Source organism: Oryctolagus cuniculus, chromosome 1 (genome assembly GCF_051225735.1).
Source record: "Oryctolagus cuniculus isolate XC-2025 breed Fujian yellow rabbit chromosome 1, ASM5122573v1, whole genome shotgun sequence".
Lineage (NCBI taxonomy): Eukaryota > Metazoa > Chordata > Mammalia > Lagomorpha > Leporidae > Oryctolagus > Oryctolagus cuniculus.
The window spans coordinates 115,533,525-115,554,224 of record NC_142867.1 but is presented as its reverse complement, the minus strand read 5'-3'; positions in this window follow the sequence as shown (position 1 = coordinate 115,554,224).

Sequence of the window (20,700 nt, the reverse complement as noted above, 5' to 3'; positions counted from 1 at the left end):
CGATCATGGCATTCACTTTTAAGCACAGGCAGATCACTGCTGGGTTGGAAAGTTCCTATCAATTTAAAATGGTGGTTTCTGCAGTAACATGGTTGCATGTGAGAATTGCATAGCTAAACCTTTTGAATTTGCAAATGCTGTATTCCAGATGCTAGGATTCTGTAGGGGAAGTGGCAAAGTAAAATGAGGTTACAAGCTATGTATACTACGTAGCATATGCTGTTAAGGCCATCTTTGGGCACTAGGTGGCAGTAGCTGCACCAATACCAGGGTACCTGAGGGAGATGGCTGGAAGGGTTGTTAGAATTTTTTTCCTTGTAAGCCTTGCTGGAGCACAGCAAACAGTCCCAAACGCCCACATTGATGGTATGGGAAAGCATTTCTTGCCAAGCAAGGCTGTTAAGTCTTGCTTGTTGAGAGTTAGCTCTACAGCCAGTTGCCCAGTAGCTGACAAAGAGCCTCCAAGGTTAATGGAAAAGAAAAGCATGCTAGAGTTGATTAGCAGTTATCAAATGAAACCCTTCGGAAGCCAAAGGTACCATTATGAGTAGATGGGTGAAATTGTTAATAGTGATTATTAGATATTGATAATGTCCCTGAGGTTGCTAGCACAATATTGGTTTAGATAAACTGGTAGGGAAGCCAAATGTACATGACTGCTGGGAGAAGGCCCTGACCCCAGCCCCAGGTGTTCATATCATTTCCAGACATGGCCATCTGCTGGAGTGTCATTGCATTGTCTCTGCCTTAAGTTGCCCTGCTGGGCCCTGGGAACCTTTTATTTAAGGAATCAAACTTACTGCATTTCATAAATGCTGAGTTTTCCCTTTTAACAAAGACATTATTAGTCACTTTGGTTGAGTACCCAGCCTGATGTTTTTGTTGTAACTTGGACAAGATTCTATTTTGGAACAAAGGTTACTTTGATTTGAGATTCTAAGGGCTGGGACAAACATAGCTTGATATTTTTGTGTTTGGTTTTTATAGTGGTAAAAAGCACCTACAACTCCTTAACATTCTTTGTTATCAAATAAGTCTAATACCTGTTCTCCCGGTGGGGCCCCACAAAAAGAAGCCTGCCTGAAGCTGTTGTCACAGCAGGCCACCAGCTGTAGAACAAGTTCTCTGCTTATGTCCTCCTTCCAACCTCTGGGTTCCCAAACAATGCATACTTCTATTTCCAGTGATGTCCTTATGGGCAGCAGCTGGTCATCAAGTCTGATGAAATCCTTAGCCAGGACATGTTTAGTCCGATCCCAACAAATTATAATGTTAGCATGTCACAAGCTCTGAGGCCAGCATCACATGGTAATTCTGGGAGCAAGAGAAGTGATAATACAGGGCCATGCTGCTTTTGTGAGCCCGCATTAATGCTGTGACTGGTGATGTCAATTGACAGCCCATCGATCTGGACTAACAGTGCACGGAGGGGACAGAATTGGGACGAGGTGGGGAAGAAAAGATATTGACAGCCAGTCGCCAGGATCCTGGCTGCTTTTAATCTATTATTGCCCTCTTAATGCAACTTCTGTGTCAACTGCATTTACTCCACCCGCTCTGCCCGCTGCTCTGAACTGTGAAGCCAGTGGGATGCCACCCCTACAGTGGCCCAGAATTCCCCAGTATTGATTCTTTGATGCTCTGGGGTGTGAATTATAATTATTTCATTAAGCCCTTTAATGGGTATCAACTATGAACCTTCCTCAACCCAGGCCGGGAAGGCCAGGGCGAGGTCTGTGTCGTTAATCTGTGTTCGTCTCGTTGCCACCAATTGTACTCTCGACCCTTATTTTTTTCTCCTATTAACGCGTCTAAGGTTTTAGTGGGAAGCAGGTCGATCTACTCCCAGAGAGGAACTGGGAAGAGGAGTTGGCTGATTTGGGGAGACTGGAGGGAAGGCCACGGTTGAGCAGATTGCAGTGGTGACTGTTCACACTAGGGACCAGCTAATCACTCCGTCAGATCTGCTTTACCAGGCTATAGTTTGGCGTGTGGTGAGGTGACGTGAGACCTTGTTTGTGTGGATAGGAGTCCTGTCTGAGCTCAGGAATCCTGCATTTGCTCACTTAAGTCATTCACCTTCCTTACTTAGGGTGCTGTGTTTACAGAGGAACATTCACTACTGCCTTGTGCCCTTAAGGAACCTAGACTTAGTGGGAAAGGCATGAACAGTGGGTGGGCATGAACAGTGGCAAGTGCTGAGAAGTACAGGGAGTTCTGGGATCCATCACTTGACCCAGGCTTTAGGGCTCAAGGAGGGCTTCCTGGAGAAGAAATGCTAAGCTGAGATCTCCCTCTGTTACTCTGCCTTTCAAATAAATAATAAATCTTTTAAAAGAGAGGAGAGGTGTGGGGAGGAAAGAGTGGGCTAGTCTGTGGGAACAGCACGTTCCAAAGGCCTAACACATAAAGAGTTGGGAGGCCTCATCTGATTAAGGCTCACACGTTGTAGATTACCCAGGTAAATTTGTGGGGCATGGGTAGCAACCTATCCATGACAAAGCTGCCAGCCAACACCAGGATGAATAGAACCAATGCTTGTGTGTAAACACAGAAGCTTGCTATTTGAAGGAAATTACCAAAATGGGAATAGTAAGAGGTGAATATTAGCTATGGCCTAGGGAAAATGTCAGTGGAAGGGCAGAGGAGAATACGAAGTCCTCAGGGTGGGATTTGTGGGCCTGGAATGACTTCCTCCTCCTCCATTTGGTTGATCTACTCACTTTTCAAAGCCAGCTGAAATATGCTCTCTCTAGAACTCTCCTAGCCAAAGTTGGTGATTCCCCTTCTCAGTGTTCCTGGTACACTTTGCACTTGCAAACATTTTGGAGATGCGAGTGCCTGACTCTCTCCACCTAAACAGTGAGACCCCAGGGGCCAGGGATTGTGTCTTAATTTTCATGTGTCCTTTTCCTCTAGGCATTGCCCTTTCGGGGGTGAGTTCTGGGGTTCTGGGGTTTGGGTACCCTATTGCCCCAGTTGTGCAACCCTCAGCAAGTTTTTCCCTTGCAGGAGTTTTCTACCACAGCTGTCACTTCTCAAATACTGTTTTCTTATCTATAAACAGAGGAATAATAACATCTCTGCTCTTTTTGTCCAGTGGACATCCGGTGTATAATCGAGTGAAGTCAAGCAGGTTTGTGCTGGAACAGAAATGTGGCCTAGAGATGAACGCAGGAGCAATCTTGCATGAACCCCATCCTAGGCTGTGAGTCCAGGCGAAAACCTTATTAGGTAAATCCTACAAAGTTTTACAAGGTATATACCGTCAGGCAACCGGCATTAATCAGTATTCTCCAAAGAACCAGACCAATAGGACTTACAGATAAATGAGTAAACAGAGATTCATTATGAATGGTCTCATACGACAATGGGCCTGAGAAGTTTCATACTCTGCAGTCTACAAGTTGGAGAGCCAGGAAAGCTGGTGATGTAATTCAGTTCAAAGGCCTGAGAATTGGAGAAGCCAATGGTGTAACGCCCAGCCTAAGGGCAAGGAAGGAAAGACATTCCAGCTCAAGAAGTACAACAGAAAAAGGGCTGGAATTCCCCCCCCCCTTATTTTATTTATTTATTTTTTCTATTTTTTAAATTTATTTGAGAGGTAGAGTTACAGAGAGAGAGAGGTCTTCCATCTGTTGGTTTGCTCCCCAAATGGCTGCAATGGCCAAAGCTGGGCTAATCCAAAGCCAGGAGCTTCTTCTAGGTCTCCCATGTAGATATGGGGGCCCAAGGACTTGGGCCATCTGCTACTGCTTTCCCAAGCCATAAACGGAGAGCTGTTTCGATAGAGGAGCAGCTAGGACACAAACTGGCACCCACAAGGGATGCTAGCACCTCAGATAGAGGCTTAGCCTACTATGCCACAACGTCACCCCCATGGAATTATTCCCTCTTGACTTTTGTTCTCTGGCTCTCGGTGGGGATTGCATGATGGCTACTCACATCGGGGAGGGCCATCTGCCTTGTGGGGTCCACTGATCCAAATGCTGATGTTACCTGAAAACATCCTCATAGACAGATCCAGAAACGTTAGGCCAAGTTCTGGGCATCCTAGGACCCAGTCAAGTTGAACATTAACATTAACTGCCACACAGACTCTTAGAGCTCAAATCTCCTTTTTATTAACATTTTGTAGCACTCATTTTACTATCATAGTGTATAATAATTTGCAAGACTTTTCAGGTAATCTTCTAAAATCTTCAGGGGAATTCAAGAAAAACAGTTTGCACTCAAGTTCAGCTGAATTGGAAGAGGTAAAGAGCTACTGAAATTCTTGCTCCCACAGAATAATACAGAAGCAGAAGGATTTAGGCTGATGTGTTGCTTTGGTGGCTAAGAAATCACTGGAGGGGCTGGCGCTGTGGCGTAGCAGGGAAAGCTGCAGCCTGCAGTGCCAGCATCCCATGTGGGTGCCGGTTCTAGTCCTGGCTGCTCCACTTCCGATCCAGCTCTTTGCTACAGCCTGGGAAAGCAATGGAAGATGGCTCAAGTCCTTGGGCCCCTGCACCTGTGTTGGGGACCTGGAAGAAGCTCCTGGCTCCTGGCTTTGGATCAGTGCAGCTCCAACAGTTTCGGCCATCGTAGGGGTGAACCAGTGAATAGAAGACCTCGCTCTGTCTCTGCCTCTCTGTAACTCTGCCTTTCAAATAAAATAAATTAGAAAGAAAGAAAGAAAAAGAGAGAGAAAGAAAGAGAAATCAAGGAAGGACGGAAGGAAAAGAAAGAAGGAAGGAAGAAAGAAAGAAGTCACTAGAAGAGCTGTCAGGATGTGTGTTTTTTTTTTTTTAACTGTGAATAAATCTTGGCAAAGTCCCAAATGAAACAAAGTACATTCACTTCTTTTCTTAGATGGTACTTGCCTTGTGGAAAATATTTTTTAATGGTGCAAAAAGTACTTCATGTTCTTTTTGTACATGTTAATTATGAAGTTTTTTAAGCTACGTGAATGGAAAACATTCAGAAATCACTTGAGAAGTTGAAATTTCTTTGATGTGCAGGACTGACTTGTTTAATGCAAAATATCCAGCATTCCTCTTTATCACCAAAGGCCAGTGATGCCTTCCAATCAAGGAGACAAAAATGTTCCCTCAAATTTCTCACGTGTCCTCTAGGGGGCGGTACCACTCCTGAGCCCTGAACTAGTTAGCTCTCAAAACATTTAGCTGTGCCCTCCTTTGTCTGTGTGGCCATTTCACTTTCAGGTTTTTCATCTATAAAGGATGAGAGGGGATGATAGACACACAACTCACAAACATGTAAACAATTAATTTTAAAGGGGTAGAGAGAGAAAGAGGTGTGCACAAGAGAGATCTTCCATCCACTGACTCATTCCTCAAAATCCACAGCAATCAGGACTGAGTGAGGTTGAAGCCAGGAGCTGACAACTCAGTCTGGTTCTCCCACATGGTGGTAGGGATCCAACTACTTGCGCACCACCTGCTGCTTCCCAGAGAGTGCATTAGCAGGAAGCTGGAATCAGGAGCAGAACCGAGACTTGAACTCAGACACTCTGATGTGAAATGCATATGTTCCAAGCAATGCTTTAACTGCTATGCCAGACACCTACTCCAAGATGAGTAAAGATTTAAGTGACATTGTAGCAAATGACAGTACAATGCCAAGCAAATAGTGCTCAGAGACAGTTAATATTGAGAATTGTCATTTGCCATGAATAGTAGCAACCTCTGAGGTTAGTGCCATTATTAACTATAATTTTCAGTTGAATAGGGCCGGCGCCGTGGCTCACTTGGTTAGTCCTCTGCCTGTGGCATCAGCATCCCATAAGGGTGCCGAGTTCTAGTCCTGGTTGCTCCTCTCCCAGTCCAGCTCTCTGCTGTGGTCAGGGAGGGAAGTGGAGGATGGCCCAAGTGCTTGGGCCCCTGCACAAGCATGAGAGACCAGGAGGAAGCACCTGGCTCCTGGCTTCGGACAGGCACAGCGCCAGCCATAGCGGCCATTTGGGGAGTGAACCTAGGGGAGGAAGACCTTTCTCTCTGTCTCTCTCTCTCTCTCACTGTCTATGACTCTACCTGTCAAATAAAAAATTTAAAAAATTAAAAAAAATTTTTCAGTTGAATAAAGTGAGGTCCAGTTACTCACCAAGATCCCAGAAGACATGATGTGGCTGGGATTTTTGGATGTTCCAACTCAAATTCCATCTGGTTAACCTTCACACTAGAGCAACTCTATCCTGAAGAGTTCCAGACAAGGTCTGTCCCTGTAACTTCCCAAGACGGATCTCACCATGGTTACAAAGGATCCCCTTGGCTAGCTCTCCAGAATGTGATGAGATCCAGGGAGGAAAGATCAGCGGATAGGGACACCCTACCACACCCCTCTACCTTCCCCTCTCCACTCACTCCCTTGAGTGTGGGATTGAGAATTCTCATTCGGGGGATGCCTGAGAAATTGAGACTTAGGTGCATGAGTGGCCGTGTCAAGTTCATGTGGCTGAATTTGACAGGCCACATGCTTTTGAAGAAAGGCTGATTTGGGCCCAATACAAAGACAAACTTCCTAACGCTTACAGCAACCTGACCATTCAGATGGATCCTGAGACAGCACTCGGTATCATAAAAAACATCGCACTGGCTCCAGAGGGGCACAAAAACTAGTCACATAAGACTCCCTATCCTAAGGTGCCTACAGTGGAGACATGAAAAAAGGCTCTGATAAGTTGGACACAAGAGAGCCTGAGGAGGTTGGGATCGTTATTTCTGAATAGTCGAAGGTGTGAGTCTATTCACTGTTATTCTAGAGGTCAGAACTGATATCCATGAGGGATGTGAAATACAGGAAACAGTTTGGGACTATTGGGCCCCTGAGGAAATGATTGTCCCTAACTTCAGACCCCTTCTTTGAAGTTGACCTGGGACTGTGAAAATTGCATTTCTCCTTGCCACTTGGATTGCTGTTCAGTTCCCCGGTTGGGGACATCTGAGAGAGACTGGAAGTCAGTGGGAAGGATAAAGGATTGTACCTGCTTCTTTGCTGTCAGCATGTAGCAGTGGCCTCCACCCTGAAGATGGGGAGTGGTTCTGGTCTCCAGCTTTTCCCCAGCTCACCCAGAACAAGCACCATGGTGTTCCTTCACAGATTGGCAGCATAGGTGCCACCGCCGCCTCACAGGTCTGGATGCCAGCTCCCCCATGCCCTCCTGCAAGCTCTTGAGGTACTAGTAGCAACTGAGCAAGCCCCCTCCTCAAAGGCCTGGGTCCCAGCATTTGGCATCCTCCCCCTAAACCCACCTCTCCTCTTCCCTTTATGCTCCAGCCTTAGAGCCAGAGACTGCCTCCTGAAACTACTGTGTCATTTCAGTGTCCCTTCAGCTTTCTCATTTCACCAGTACCTATTTAACCAGGAGATTCTCTCCACGGAAACCCCTGGTATGGTTTCTGGTTTTGTTTGTTCTTTTCAGATTTATTTATTTGTTTATTTATTTATTTGAAATACATAATAATGGGGGCAGGGGTGGGGGGAGATCCTCCATCTGCTGGTTCACTCTCCAAATGACTGCAACAGCTGAGGTTGGTTCAGGCTGAAGCCAGGAACCTGGAGATCCATCCAGGTCTCCCACACCGGTGGCAGGGGTCATTTTCTGCTGCCTTCCCTGATGCATTAACAGGGAGCTGGATCAGAAGTGAAGCAGTTGGGGGCCAGCACTGTGGTGCAGCAGGTTAATGCCCTGGCGTGAAGCTCCGGCATCCCATATGGGCACCAGTTTGAGTCCCAGCTGCTCCACTTCTGATCCAGCTCTCTGCTATGGCCTGGGAAAGAGTGGAAGATGGCCTAAGTCATTGGGCCCCTGCACCCACGTGGGAGACCAGGAAGAAGCTCCTGGCTTCAGATTGGTGCAGCTCCAGCTGTTGCAGCCGATTGTGGAGTGAACATCAGATGGAAGACCTCTCTTTCTCTCTCTGCCTCTCCTCTCTGTGTAACTGACTTTCAAATAAATAAATAAATCTTTTTTTTTTTTGACAGGCAGAGTGGACAGTGAGAGAGACAGAGAGACAGAGAGAGAGGTCTTCCTTTGCCGTTGGTTCACCCTCCAGTGGCCGCCGTGGCCGGCGCACCACGCTGATCCGATGGCAGGAGCCAGGTGCTTATCCTGGTCTTCCATGGGGTGCAGGGCCCAAGCACTTGGGCCATCCTCCACTGCACTCCCTGGCCACAGTAGAGAGCTGGCTTGGAAGAGGGGCAACCGGGACAGAATCCGGCGTCCCGACTGGGACTAGAACCGGGTGTGCCGGTGCCGCAAAGCGGAGAATTAGCCTAGTGAGCCGCGGCGCCGGCCAAATAAATAAATCTTAAAAAAAAAAAAAAAAGTGAAGCAGTTGGAACTCAAACCAGTGCTCTGATATGGGCTGCTGGCATTGTATCACTAATAGACCATGGACTCTATTTGTAATTGGACCCTGAACTGCTATCTGGAAAGCTTTTATTGCAATGAAACTGGTTAAAAACTTAATGCATGACTTGGGAGGTTACAAAGTCTTCAGCTCTAAAGTATGAAATCACTCCCCAGGGCTAGTCCAGGCCAAAGCCAAGAGCTAGAAGCTTCACCCAGGTCTCTCAGTGGGTACAGGGACCTGAGGACATGAGCCATGCTCCACTGCTTTCCCAGGTGCTTTCGCAGGAAGCCGAATTGGAAGTGGAGCAGCTGGGACTCTAACTGTTGCCCATATGGGATGCCAGCACCTCAGGCAGCAGCTTAACCCACTATGATACAAGACCAGCCCCATTTCTATTACATTTTTCTGATTTTTAATATACATGGATTTCAAATTTTTCTGCACCAAAATAATGATCTTTGTTCAAAATCAAGATTCATTTATTTATTTGAAAGGCAGCATAATAGAGAAGGAGAGACAGAGAAAGAGAGAAAGATCTTCCATCCACTGGTTCACTCCCCAGATGGCTGCAACCAGGGCTGGGCCAGGCTGAAGACAGGAGCCAGGAACTCCATCTGGGTTTTCCATAGAGGTGGCAGCAACCTAAGCACTTAAAAAAAAAAATCTTCTAATTCTATTTTCCCAGGAACTTTTGGAAGCATACTTGCATTAAAAAAAAAAAAGACCAAGTATGTAATAGTATTAACAGTGGCAGTAACAACTAATATTTATGTAAAACCTTGAAAAAAAATTTTTTTTTTCTGACAGGCAGAGTGGACAGAGAGAGACAGAGAGAAAGGTCTTCCTTTGCCATTGGTTCACCCTCCAATGGCCGCCGCGGCCAGCGCGCTGCGGCCGGCGCACAGGCTGATCCGAAGCCAGGAGCCAGGTGCTTCTCCTGGTCTCCTATGGGGTGCAGGGCCCAAGCACTTGGGCCATCCTCCACTGCACTCCCGGGCCACAGCAGAGGGCTGGCCTGGAAGAGGGGCAACCGGGACAGAATCCGGCGCTCCCACCAGGACTAGAACCCAGTGTGCTGGCCCGCAGGTGGAGGATTAGCCTATTGAGCCGTGGCGCCAGCCTTGAAAAGTTTTTTTAAGATTTAAAAAGTTTTTGGTTGTGAGAAAATACATATAAGATAAAGTTTTCTATCTTAATCATTTAAAAATTTTCATTTCTGTCTTTTCTTTGTTTAATTTGAAAGGCAGGGAGATATTCCATCCACTGGTTCACTCCCCAAATATCTGGAACAGTCAGGGCCAAATCCAGGAGTCTAGAACTCTGTCTGGGTCTCCCAAGGGGGTGGCATTGATTCAGCTTCTTGGGCCATCACCTACTGCCTCACTGGTTGTGCATGAGCAGAAAATTGGACTCTGAAAGCAGAGCTGGGATTTGAACCCAGGCACTCTGAAAAGCCATGTGGGTGTCCCAAGCAGAGAGTTAACCTCTGCAGCAAATGCTGCCTCTTGATAAATTTTTATAAAGATTTACTTACTTATTTGAAAGAGAGAGAGATCTTTTTTTAAAAAAAAGATTTTATTTATTTATTGGAGAGGTAGAGTTACAGAAAGTGAGAGGGAGAGACAGAGAGAAAGGTCTTCCATCCGCTGGTTCACTCCCCAAATGGCTGTAATGCCCTGAGCTGCTCAGATCCGAAGCCAGGAGCCAGGTGCTTCCTCCTAGTCTCCCATGCAGGTGCAGATGCCCAAGACTTGGGCCATCCTCTACTGCTTTCCCAGGCCACAGCAGAAAGCTGGACTGGAAGAGGAGCAACTGGGACTAGAACCAGCGCCCATATGGGACACCAGCGCCGCAGGTGGAGGATTAACCTACTGTGCCACAGCGCCGGCCCTGAGAGAGAGAGCTTCCATCCAATGGCTCACTCCCCAAATGGCTGCAAAGGCCCAGGTCTAGGACAGACTGAAGTCAGGAGTCTCAGACTCCATCCAGGTCTCTCACATGGGTACAGGGGCCCAAGCACTTCAGCCATCTCCCACTGCTTTCCCAGGCACATTAGCAGGGAACTGGATTGGAAATGGAGCAGCCTGGACTCCAACCGGTGCCCATAGGGGATGCTGGCATCACAGGGGCTGCCTTAACCTGCTGCACCACAACGCCAACCCCACAAGCTCATCTTTCAATTCCACCTTTCTGCCAGCCTTTTGAAGTACCCTAGTATGGTAAATGCACTGATGCCAACACCAATTGTCCTAACACTTCTACTGAATTCATGGTGTTCATTGTTCTCAGAAATAAATGCACATTTGGAAAGGTGTTGTGACTAAGTGGCTTAAGCTGTGGCTTAGGACACCCACATCCCGTATCAGAATGTAGATGGCTGCTCCACTGAGTAGTCCTGGCGGCTTTGCTTCTGATCCAGCTTCCTGCTAACGTGCCTCCTGGGAAGCAGGATCTGAGTCCCCGCCAGCCACATGGGAAACTTGGATGGAGTTCCTGGCTCTTGGCTTCAGCCTGGCCCAGACCTTGGGCATTTGGGATATGAACCAGAGGATGGGAGATCTCCCTTTCAAGGAAATAAATCTTTTTAAATGCTATTTTAAAAGAAGAAATGAATGCATTTTGTTTTGAGTTAATGAGCGCTCGAGGCAAAATGACCATTTCTTCCTTTTCATCAATCCTTGCCAAAGTGAAAGGCCGTGGAGCAGATGCCACTCCCATTTTGACAAATCAAGAAAGTCTCAGCAGGTATTGCGCCTACCTGAGGACATTGCAGCAGATTTGTTGGTGAGGTCGACTGGAACGCAGGCTTTTGGTTCTAAACCTAAACACTCAATGCACCAAGCTAAACTGAGCAGGGCTGTCCGTGCTGGACATTTGTTGCAGAATGCTCACACATTGTGCGGCTTTGGTTTTCCCTGTTAACACAAGAATGACCATGTGGCTGCAACAGAGGATGCCTCTGGGCTCTGCTAAGTTGATCAAAATGGGCAGCAGTGGATGTAGTGAGACTCCAGGCCCTGGGAGTATTCAAGAGGAAGTTTGACTAACAGGGTTTGCATTCGCTGCAGTGGAGATTCAAGAATAGGGCTGGATAGGGGCATTGCATCAGATTCTTTCCTTACCCCCTCCGCAGAGCCCCCAGCACAGGGGCCAAGCCCGGACTATCAGCACTCTCTGCTCTCTGGGGGAGGCAGTTGGGGCTGTACAATCATCTCCCCAGCTTTTCATCTGCAGCCACCCGCTGCGGTTGTCGGGCAGCCGCAGCTTAATTTGAACAATTGGGCTCTGGTTTCCTGAAGAAAACAGTCCGGGCGCCTCAGCCGTCCATCAGTATTCTCTTCAGTCTCCCAACAGCTGCTCACTCCGGGCTGGCTCAACCTGCACTGACCTCATCTTCTCACACCGAGCAGAGGAGGATTTGGAAAAAATTAGTTATATTAGTGACTCCCCGAAACACTCCGTTTACTTGTGATATGACAAATATTTCAGCCATTAGGATCTCTCTGTCTCTTATCATCTTAAATGCACTCACTTACATTCCAAATCACTACTTAATTTAAAAGCCTATTTGTTGAGATTGTGACAGGGCCAGGGAAAAAGAGAGACAGACACTCACTCAGCTCTGGCTGGAATAGAATCAGACTTGGAACTTTGATTGAATCTTTCTCCCTAAGACTTATGCTCAGTCAGGTACAATCTAAACACTTAGGAAGCAAGAGACTTAAAGGGCACCCCACACCGTAGAGATTTATAAGCTCTGCTTTCAAGTGGCTATGTGGCTTGGTGACCTTGGGCAAATGACTTTATTGCCGGGAGTCCTCATGCTCCCTCACCCCTGATATGGTGACTCAGTCCGTGAACATTTATTGAAGCCCTAACAGAAGCCAGGCAGTATGATAGATTCTGAGGGTTCAAAGTTAAAGGAGCCATGTTCCCGGGCTCAACGCTGTTGAGATTTTTCCAGAACTTACTACGTGCCAAATTTGCTAAATCCTACACATGCTTGCTTTCATTTAATCCTTCTCTGTACTCCTCCAAGTTAGGCTACATTGTATGCCTATTCTACAAACAAGGAGACTGGGCCGGCACTGTGGCTCACTAGGCTAATCCTCCGCCTGCGGTGCTGGCACCCAGGGTTCTAGTCCCGGTTGGGGTGCCGGTTCTGTCCCGGTTGCTCCTCTTCCAGTCCAGCTCTCTGCTGTGGCCCGGGAATGCAGTGGAGGATGGCCCAAGTCCTTGGGCTCTGCACCTGCATGGGAGACCAGGAGGAAACACCTGGCTCCTGGCACCGGATCGGTGCAGCACTGGCTGTGGCAGCCATTTGGGGGTGAACCAACAGAAGGAAGACTTTTCTCTCTGTCTCTATCTCTCTCTCTCACTGTCTAACTCTGCCTGTCAAAACAAAACAAAACAAAAAAACAAAAACAAAAACAAAAAAAAACCAAGGAGACTGGTCTGTCTGACTCTTTAGTACATAGTTATTAAACACTATGCAGTACTGTCTCCCCACATAAAACTTCCTCTCGTGGAATGGGTCAATGGGATGTTCACAGAGCCGACCATGTTCTACAGACGTGTGTGTTGTGTGGTTGGGATTCTGACCTGCTGCTGGACAGCAACAGGGACAAAATAGCCCTCAGTGACCAGAGGGGAAGACCAGCAGGATTTCTCTCATCCTAGCTAGCGTTCACCAGAAGCCATGCCAGCTCAAGGATTGATTGCATCCTTTCTGCTTTATGTAGAACTCTTTTGCTCTCTTTGAGATTTTGGTAAACATTTTTGGCCTTAGGATTTTTCAGTCGTGCTAAAGGGAAGCAACGAAGGAGAAGCATCCTACCAGGGCTGTTTTTAAAAAAAATTTAATTAATTAATTAGCTGATTTTTGAAAATAATTTTTGTTTATTTATTTGAAGGCAGAGAGTGAGAGAGACAAGACAGACAGAAAGATCGCCCATCTACTGGTTCACTCCTGAAGTGCCCAAATTCAGGGGCCAGGAACTCAACCTGGGTCTCCCCCATGGGTGGCAGAGACCCAGCTGTTGGAGCCATCACTTGCTGCCTGCCAGGATGGGCTTTAATAGGAAGCTAAGATTGGAGTCAGAGCCAGGTCTTGAACTCAGGTACTCTGATATGAAATGCGGCATCCCAAGCAGCACCTTAACCATTACACTTCAAATTTGTTAATTATTTATTTCAATTTCTTACCTGGCTTACTTCACTTAGCGTAATGTCCTCCATGGTTGTTCATGTTGGTGTGAATGACAGAATTTCCTTTTTTAAAAATTTTTTAAAAATATTTATTTATTTATTTAAAAGTCAGAGTTACACAGAGAGAGGAGAGGCAGAGAGAGAGAGAGTAAGGTCTTCTATCCGATAGTTCACTCCCCAAGTTGCTGCAACGGCCGGAGCTGCGCCAATCTGAAGCCAGGAGACAGGCTTCTCCCACATGGGTGCAGGGGCCCAAGCACTTGGGCCATCTTCTACTGCTTTTCCAGGCCATAGCAGAGAGCTGGATTGGAAGTGGAGCAGCCAGGTCTTGAGCCGGTGCCCATATGGGATGCCGGCACTTCAGGCCAGGCATTAACCCATTGCGCCACAGCATCAGCACCCTCTCTCTCTCTTTGTTAAAGATTGAATACTGGCCGGTGCCGCGGCTCAATAGGCTAATCTTCCGCCTGCAGTGCCAGCACACCGGGTTCTAGTCCCAGTCGGGGCGCCGGATTCTGTCCCAGTTGCTCCTCTTCCAGTCCAGCTCTCTGCTGTGGCCCAAGTCCTTGGGCCCTGCACCCATGTGGGAGACCAGGAGAAGCACCTGGCACCTGGCTCCTGGCTTCGGATCAGCACAGTGCACCGGCCGCAGCACGCCGGCCGCAGTGGCCATTGGGGGATGAACCAATGGAAAAGGAACACCTTTCTGTCTCTCTCTCTCACTGTCCACTCTGCCTGTCAAAAAAAAAAAAAAAAAAGATTGAATACTATTCCATTGTGTATGTACAGCACATTCACTTTATCCATTCAGCTGTTGATGGACACTTTGGTTGATTGCATATCTTGACTCTTATAGAAAATGCTTCAGGAACATGAGAGTGCAGGAGGAGTCTGTTCAACATGCTGATTTCAAGTTCTTAGGATACAGACCCAGAAATGGGTTTACTAGACCATATGGTAGTTTTATTTTTAGAGCTTTGAGGAACCTCCATGCAATTTTTCATAATGATTGTGCTAATTTATATGCCCACCAAAAATGCATAAGGACTCCTGATTTTAAGATGGGCAAAGGATCTGAATTGACATTTCTCAAATGGCCAACAGATATATTGGAGAAAATGATCAACATCATTAATCACTGGGCAAATGCAAAATAAAACCATAAACAGATATCTTTTCATACCTGTCTGAATGGCTAGAATCCAAAAGATGAATGATCACCAGTGTTGGGATGGATGTGAGGAAATGGGCAGAGGTTTTGAAGGTAAAAGTTGAGATGGTACACCCCTTGGGACACAGTGTGGGTGACAGGAGATGTTAACTTGTGTGACTCCTAGGACTCTGCCACGCTAAGTGACTCAGCTCCTCACCTCCCGGCCATAACCGGTTGATCCAGAAGTAGACTTGTGACTCACTCTCGGCGCCTGGAGACCTGAGTGCCAGACTTTGGAGCTCTAACAGCTTCTGATGCTGACAGCTTCCGAAGAAGTTATCTCTCGCGGAACAAGCTATGCCAGGATATAGTGGCTTAACACAGTTTATTACTTCTCATGATTCTGTGAGTTGATTGGTTAGTTTTTTTTTTTTTATCTAGTCTCACGTGGGTTCCCTCGAGCAGCTGTACTGAGGCGGCATGTTGACTGGCATCTGAGTTCTATCTGGCATGCTGTCTTTCCATGTGCTTTCTTCCAGACCATGCACCCTCACATGGCATAGGCAGGGTTCCAAGAGGGAGAAGGCAAGACCTGGATGATGCTGTAGCCCAGGTCTCCTGCAGCATTCTGTTATTCCAAACACACCATAAGGCCAGTCCTTCTTGGTGGAAGGAGCTGCAAATATCTGTGGCCAAGGGATGGACTTTGGCACACTAAATCTAGATAGAAATGACTTGATGGAGGCTGAACCCTAGAATTTAGATGTCCTGGTGATGTTCTTTGACCAACAGAATGTGGCAGAAGGGTTGTCGTGCAGCTGCCAAGGTTGGCCCTGAAGCTCTACCCTTTCCACATTAGAATATTTCCTACATGGTGGGAGGAAGACTGTGTTAGCCTTCTTGAGGATAAAGGACTACATGGAGAGAAAGATCCAATCTTCTCCGCTTTCCCAGCTGAGCCCAGCCCTTGTCCATATAGCTGCAAATACTATCACATGAGTGAGACAAGGAGCAACTGGCTGATGAACCCCCAGCCAACCCTCCCACAAAATTGTGACATGTATTGCACTGTGTTGTTTTAAGCCACAAGTTTTGTGATGATTTGTTACACTACAACAGACAACAAAAACAGCCCCCAAAACTCCCTGCAAATATAAGTGAATACACATCTCTATTTGTACCTGTTTGCTCTTTTAGACGAAAGGTGGCATTATATCTATCTACACACACACACACACACACACACAGAACACACATGCACAAGGGTATGCTCAAAATTCATAGAAAATGGAATTAAAACATAAATTTATTTTGGTGTCAAAAAATTTGAAATCCATGCATCTAAGCAGTCTTCAAAAGCTCATGGAAGGGGCCGGCGCTGTGACGTAGTGGGGAAAACCACCACCTGTAGTGCTGGCATTCCATATGGACGCTGGTTCAAGTCCTGGCTGCTCCACTTCCAATCCAGCTCTCTGCTATGGCCTGGGAACGCAGTAGAAGATGGCCCAAGTCCTTAGGTCCCTCCACCCGTGTGGGAGACTGGAGGAAGCTTCTGGCTCCTGGCTTCAGATTGGGCCACCTCTGGCCATTGTGGCCATTTGGGGGAATGACTCAGTGGATGGAAGACCTCTCTCTCTCTCTCTCTCTCTCTCTCTCTGCCTCTGCCTCTCTGTAACTCTGCCTTTCAGATAAATACATAAATCTTTTTTTAAAAAAGTTAATGGAAAAATGTTTATTATGAAAAAAGCATGGATTTCTTTTCTTTCCTTTTTAAAATTTTATTTAAGATACACAAATTTCATATATACATGCATGGATTTCAAAATGATTTGGCACCATGATAAATTATGTTTTAATTCCATTTTCTATGAACTTTTTGAAGTACACTTGTGTATTTTCCACATTTTTCTCTTTCCACTTATGGAATCCTGGATATCACTGTACATCTGCATGTATGAGTACCGTTCTACCTCATTATTTTTTATGGTTTCAGAGTACTCTATTGTGTGCCTATAACCATATTTATTCAACTATAGCCAGTGATGGACATTTGAAATTGTTTGTAGTTGTTTGTAATAATAAACAATACTGCTGAGGTTTACCATATATACAAGTCATTTTGAATTTTTGCTAGCATATGTTGGAAAGGATTCTTGGTGAGATTTCTGGGTCAAACGTAAATGCACATGTAATTTTTCTAGATATTTATAGGTTCTATCCTAAAAGGGTGTTCCTACTGTTGTTGAATCCCCAACAATAATATGAGTGCCCCAAACTTTGGGATTTTTGCCAATCTGATAGATGACAAAATTATGCAGTTTAATTTTTATCTTACGTGGTTCTTATTATAAGTAATGTGGTATATCTTCTCATTTATTGGATGCCATTTTAAAGTTTTTTTATTTGAAAGACAAAGTGACAGAGTGAAAGGGAGAGACAGAGAGAGAGAGACAGAGACAGAGACAGGGTTAGGGAGAAACAGAGAGAGACAGACAGAGAGATCTTCCCTCCCCAAATCCCAGTAACAGCCAGTGGTAGGCCAGGCCAAAGCCAGGAATCCAGAACTGCATCCAGGTCTCCCATGTGGGTGCGGGGACCCAAGTACTTGAGCCATCATCTGCTGTTTACCAGACACATGAACAGGAAGCTGGATCAGAAGTGAAGTAGCTGGCCGGCGCTGCGGCTCACTAGGCTAATCCTCCACCTAGCGGCGCCAGCACACCGGGTTCTAGTCCCAGTCGGGGCGCCGGATTCTGTCCCAGTTGCCCCTCTTCCAGGCCAGCTCTCTGCTGTGGCCCAGGAAGGCAGTAGAGGATGGCCCAAGTGCTTGGGCCCTGCACCCCATGGGAGACCAGGAGAAGCACCTGGCTCCTGCCATCGGATCAGCGCGGTGCGCTGGCCGCAGCGCACCAGCTGTGGGGCCATTGGAGGGTGAACCAACGGCAAAAGGAAGACCTTTCTCTCTATCTCTCTCTCTCACTGTCCACTCTGCCTGTAAAAAAAAAAAAAAAAAAAAAAAAAAAGAAGTGAAGTAGCTGGGACTTGACTCACTCTTTTTTGTTTTGTTTTGTTTTTAAGATTTATTTATTTTTTGAAAAGCAGAGTTAGAGAGGGGGAGATATGAGAGAGAGAGAGAGAGAGAGAGAAATCTTCCATCTGCTGATTCACTCTCCAAATAGCTGCAACAGCCAGAGCTGGACTGATCTGAAGCCAGAAGCCAGGAGCCAGGAGCCAGGAGCCAGGAGCCAGGAGCCAGGAGCCAGGAGCATCATCTGGGTCTCCCACACAGGTGCAGGGGCCCAAGCACTTGGGCCATCCTTTGCTGCTTTCCCAGGCCATAGCAGAGAGATGGCTGAGAAGTGGAGCAGCTGGGACCCAAACAGGCACCCATATGGGATGCTGGCACCACAGGCAACAGCTTTGCCCACTAAGCCACAATGTCTGCCCCTGACCCAGCGCTCTAATGTAGGATGTAGGCATCCCAAGTGGCAGCAACCTAACTAGCTGCACCACAATGCCTACCCTGACATTTTCATGACTTCTGCTGTCAATTGTCTTCTAATCTTTGCGTGGGATATATATATCCCATATATATATATATATATATATATATACTGACATGCAGCAACACAATGAACTAAGGATTGGTATCAGTATTCCCTTATGAAGATGTGAAAACAGAATATTAAGAAAGTTAAGTAATTTGCCCAAGGTTACACAACTGTCAGGTGGCTGAAGTCAAGCGGCCTGACTGAGGCCCCATGGATTCACTATGGATCTACTTCCAAGAGTAAGACTTAGAGTTTCTGTGTTTTACTCTTTAAAGAAGGGCCAGCACGTGGATGCACACCTCTGAGACAAGGCCGATTCAGGAGGTTCTGTCACGGTCAGGGTCGGGGGAGCTGAGCGTATGAAGCCAAGGATGGCACCTGACATGTCAGCTAGCAGCACCCAGCATGCCAGGCATTTTCAATCTCAATGATAGAGGACAGGGGTTAGAGACCTGCAACCTATTTAATTCTGTTAAAGAATCAGTGAGGTGCTTGATGAAGCCATTAACTGGGGTTCGTGTCTCCATTCTACTTATAAGACTCCAGGAGGGCAAATGCTGATGGAAATTTATTGATTTCTTTTTCTGCCTTTACCAAATGGGTCAAAAACATGGTATAACGCTGCTGGTTCCAATTAAAATCACCTGTTAGCTTACAAAGGTTGGCCCTCTCTCTCCTCCCCTCCTTCCCCCATTTAAAAAGGGTTTAAAAGATTTTCATTTAATTGATTTGCTGTAAAATGCCCTTTACAATTACCCAGATAAACTAGGCGTCACCTGTGGAGTAAGAGCCAATTTGAGCTGTTTATCAAGACTTCGCCTCTGGCCACTTCTCACCCTGGGATCTGGAGTCTCCGTATTGATAGCTTGCATCTGTCAACATCGGATATTTTTAGTGGGCTGCAGAAAGCTTTTAGGGAGATGCGGATGGCGGGGCTGCATCTTTGAGCAGGTGAAGAAAGCATGATGGAGTTTTTGTTTGCAAGGAGAATGCACATTGTGCTGAAAACAAGTTCAGAAAATCAACCCTGGGCCCATGTGCCTGAAAGAAATCAGAGTTGACCCCATTTAAAAAATCGTGCCATGGCCTTGGGAAATGGAGAAGAGGGCAGAGGATAAAACTAAGAAACAAAATTTGCCTCGATTCTTTTGGGTTGGGTTTCATGTAGAGCTGCCCTTCATGTCAGGAAGGAGACCTTGAGGAGCCTCTGCAAGGGTTGTCTGTGAATGACATTTGTGTTTCTTGAGCCAATGGGGTGGTGTTATAGAGGGAGACACAAAGAAGGACATAGAGAATTTATTCTAGGTTGTGTGTGTTTCTGAAGCCGACACCACCATCCACCTGACCCAGGAGAGTGTTTCTCGTGTTTAAGTACTATGGACAAAATTAGAGACAAAAAACAACAGGTAAATATGGTAGGGGAAGAGATAAATTCTAAAAAGTGTAGACCAGTAATCTTTTGTTTTTAAAGATTTATTTATTTGAAAGGCAGAGTTACAGAGCAAGAGTGAGAGTGAGAGTGAGATCCATCTGCTGGTTCACTCCCCAAGTGGCTGCAACGGTCAGGGCTGGGCCGATCTGAAGCCAGGGGCCATACTGGCAAACTATTTCACAGATATGTCTGCTTTGGCCATCTCTACCCTGAAAATTTTTACTTATTTGAAATGGAGAGAGAGAGAGAGAGAAAGAGAGAGGAAGAGGGAGAGGGAGAGGAGAAGGAGAGAGAGGGAGAGAGTGTTTGTGGAGCACAATGGTAAGAAAAAAAATCATATTGTGTTATGTATTTATATGAAATATCCAGAACAGGCAAACCCATAGAGACAGAAAGGAGATTGGCAGTTGCCAAGTGATGATGACAGGGGATTTCTGTTGAAATACAGTTACTGTTAAGGGGTATGGGGTTTTGTTTTGGGATGACAAAAATGTTCTAAAATTGTGCTGATGGATGCATACCTCTGCAGATATACTAAAAGTATTGAATTGTACACTTTAAAAAAGATTATTAATTTGGAAGGCAGACTAGAGAGAGAGAGAGAGAGAGAGAGAGTGCTTCCATTTTCTGGTTCATTCCCCAAATGTCTGCAACAGCTACCACTGGGCCAGGCCAAAGCCAGGAGCCTGGGACTGCGGCTGAGTCTCCCGCATGGGTGACAGGGGAGCACTTTGACCCCTTCAGTTGCTTTCTGAGACACGTTAGCAGGGAGCTGGTTCAGAAGTGGGGCAGCAGGGACTTGAACCAGCGCTCATATAGGATGCCAGCCTCATAGGCGGATGCGTAACCTGCTGCATCACAATGCCAGCCCTGAATTGTGACCTTCAAGAGGGTGAATTGTATGGTATGTCTATTGTATTGTAGTAAAGCTGTTAAAAGTCTCCTGCTATAGTGTTCATATTTCAGTGAAAAGCAAATTGACTTAGCCTTCTAAATATCTTT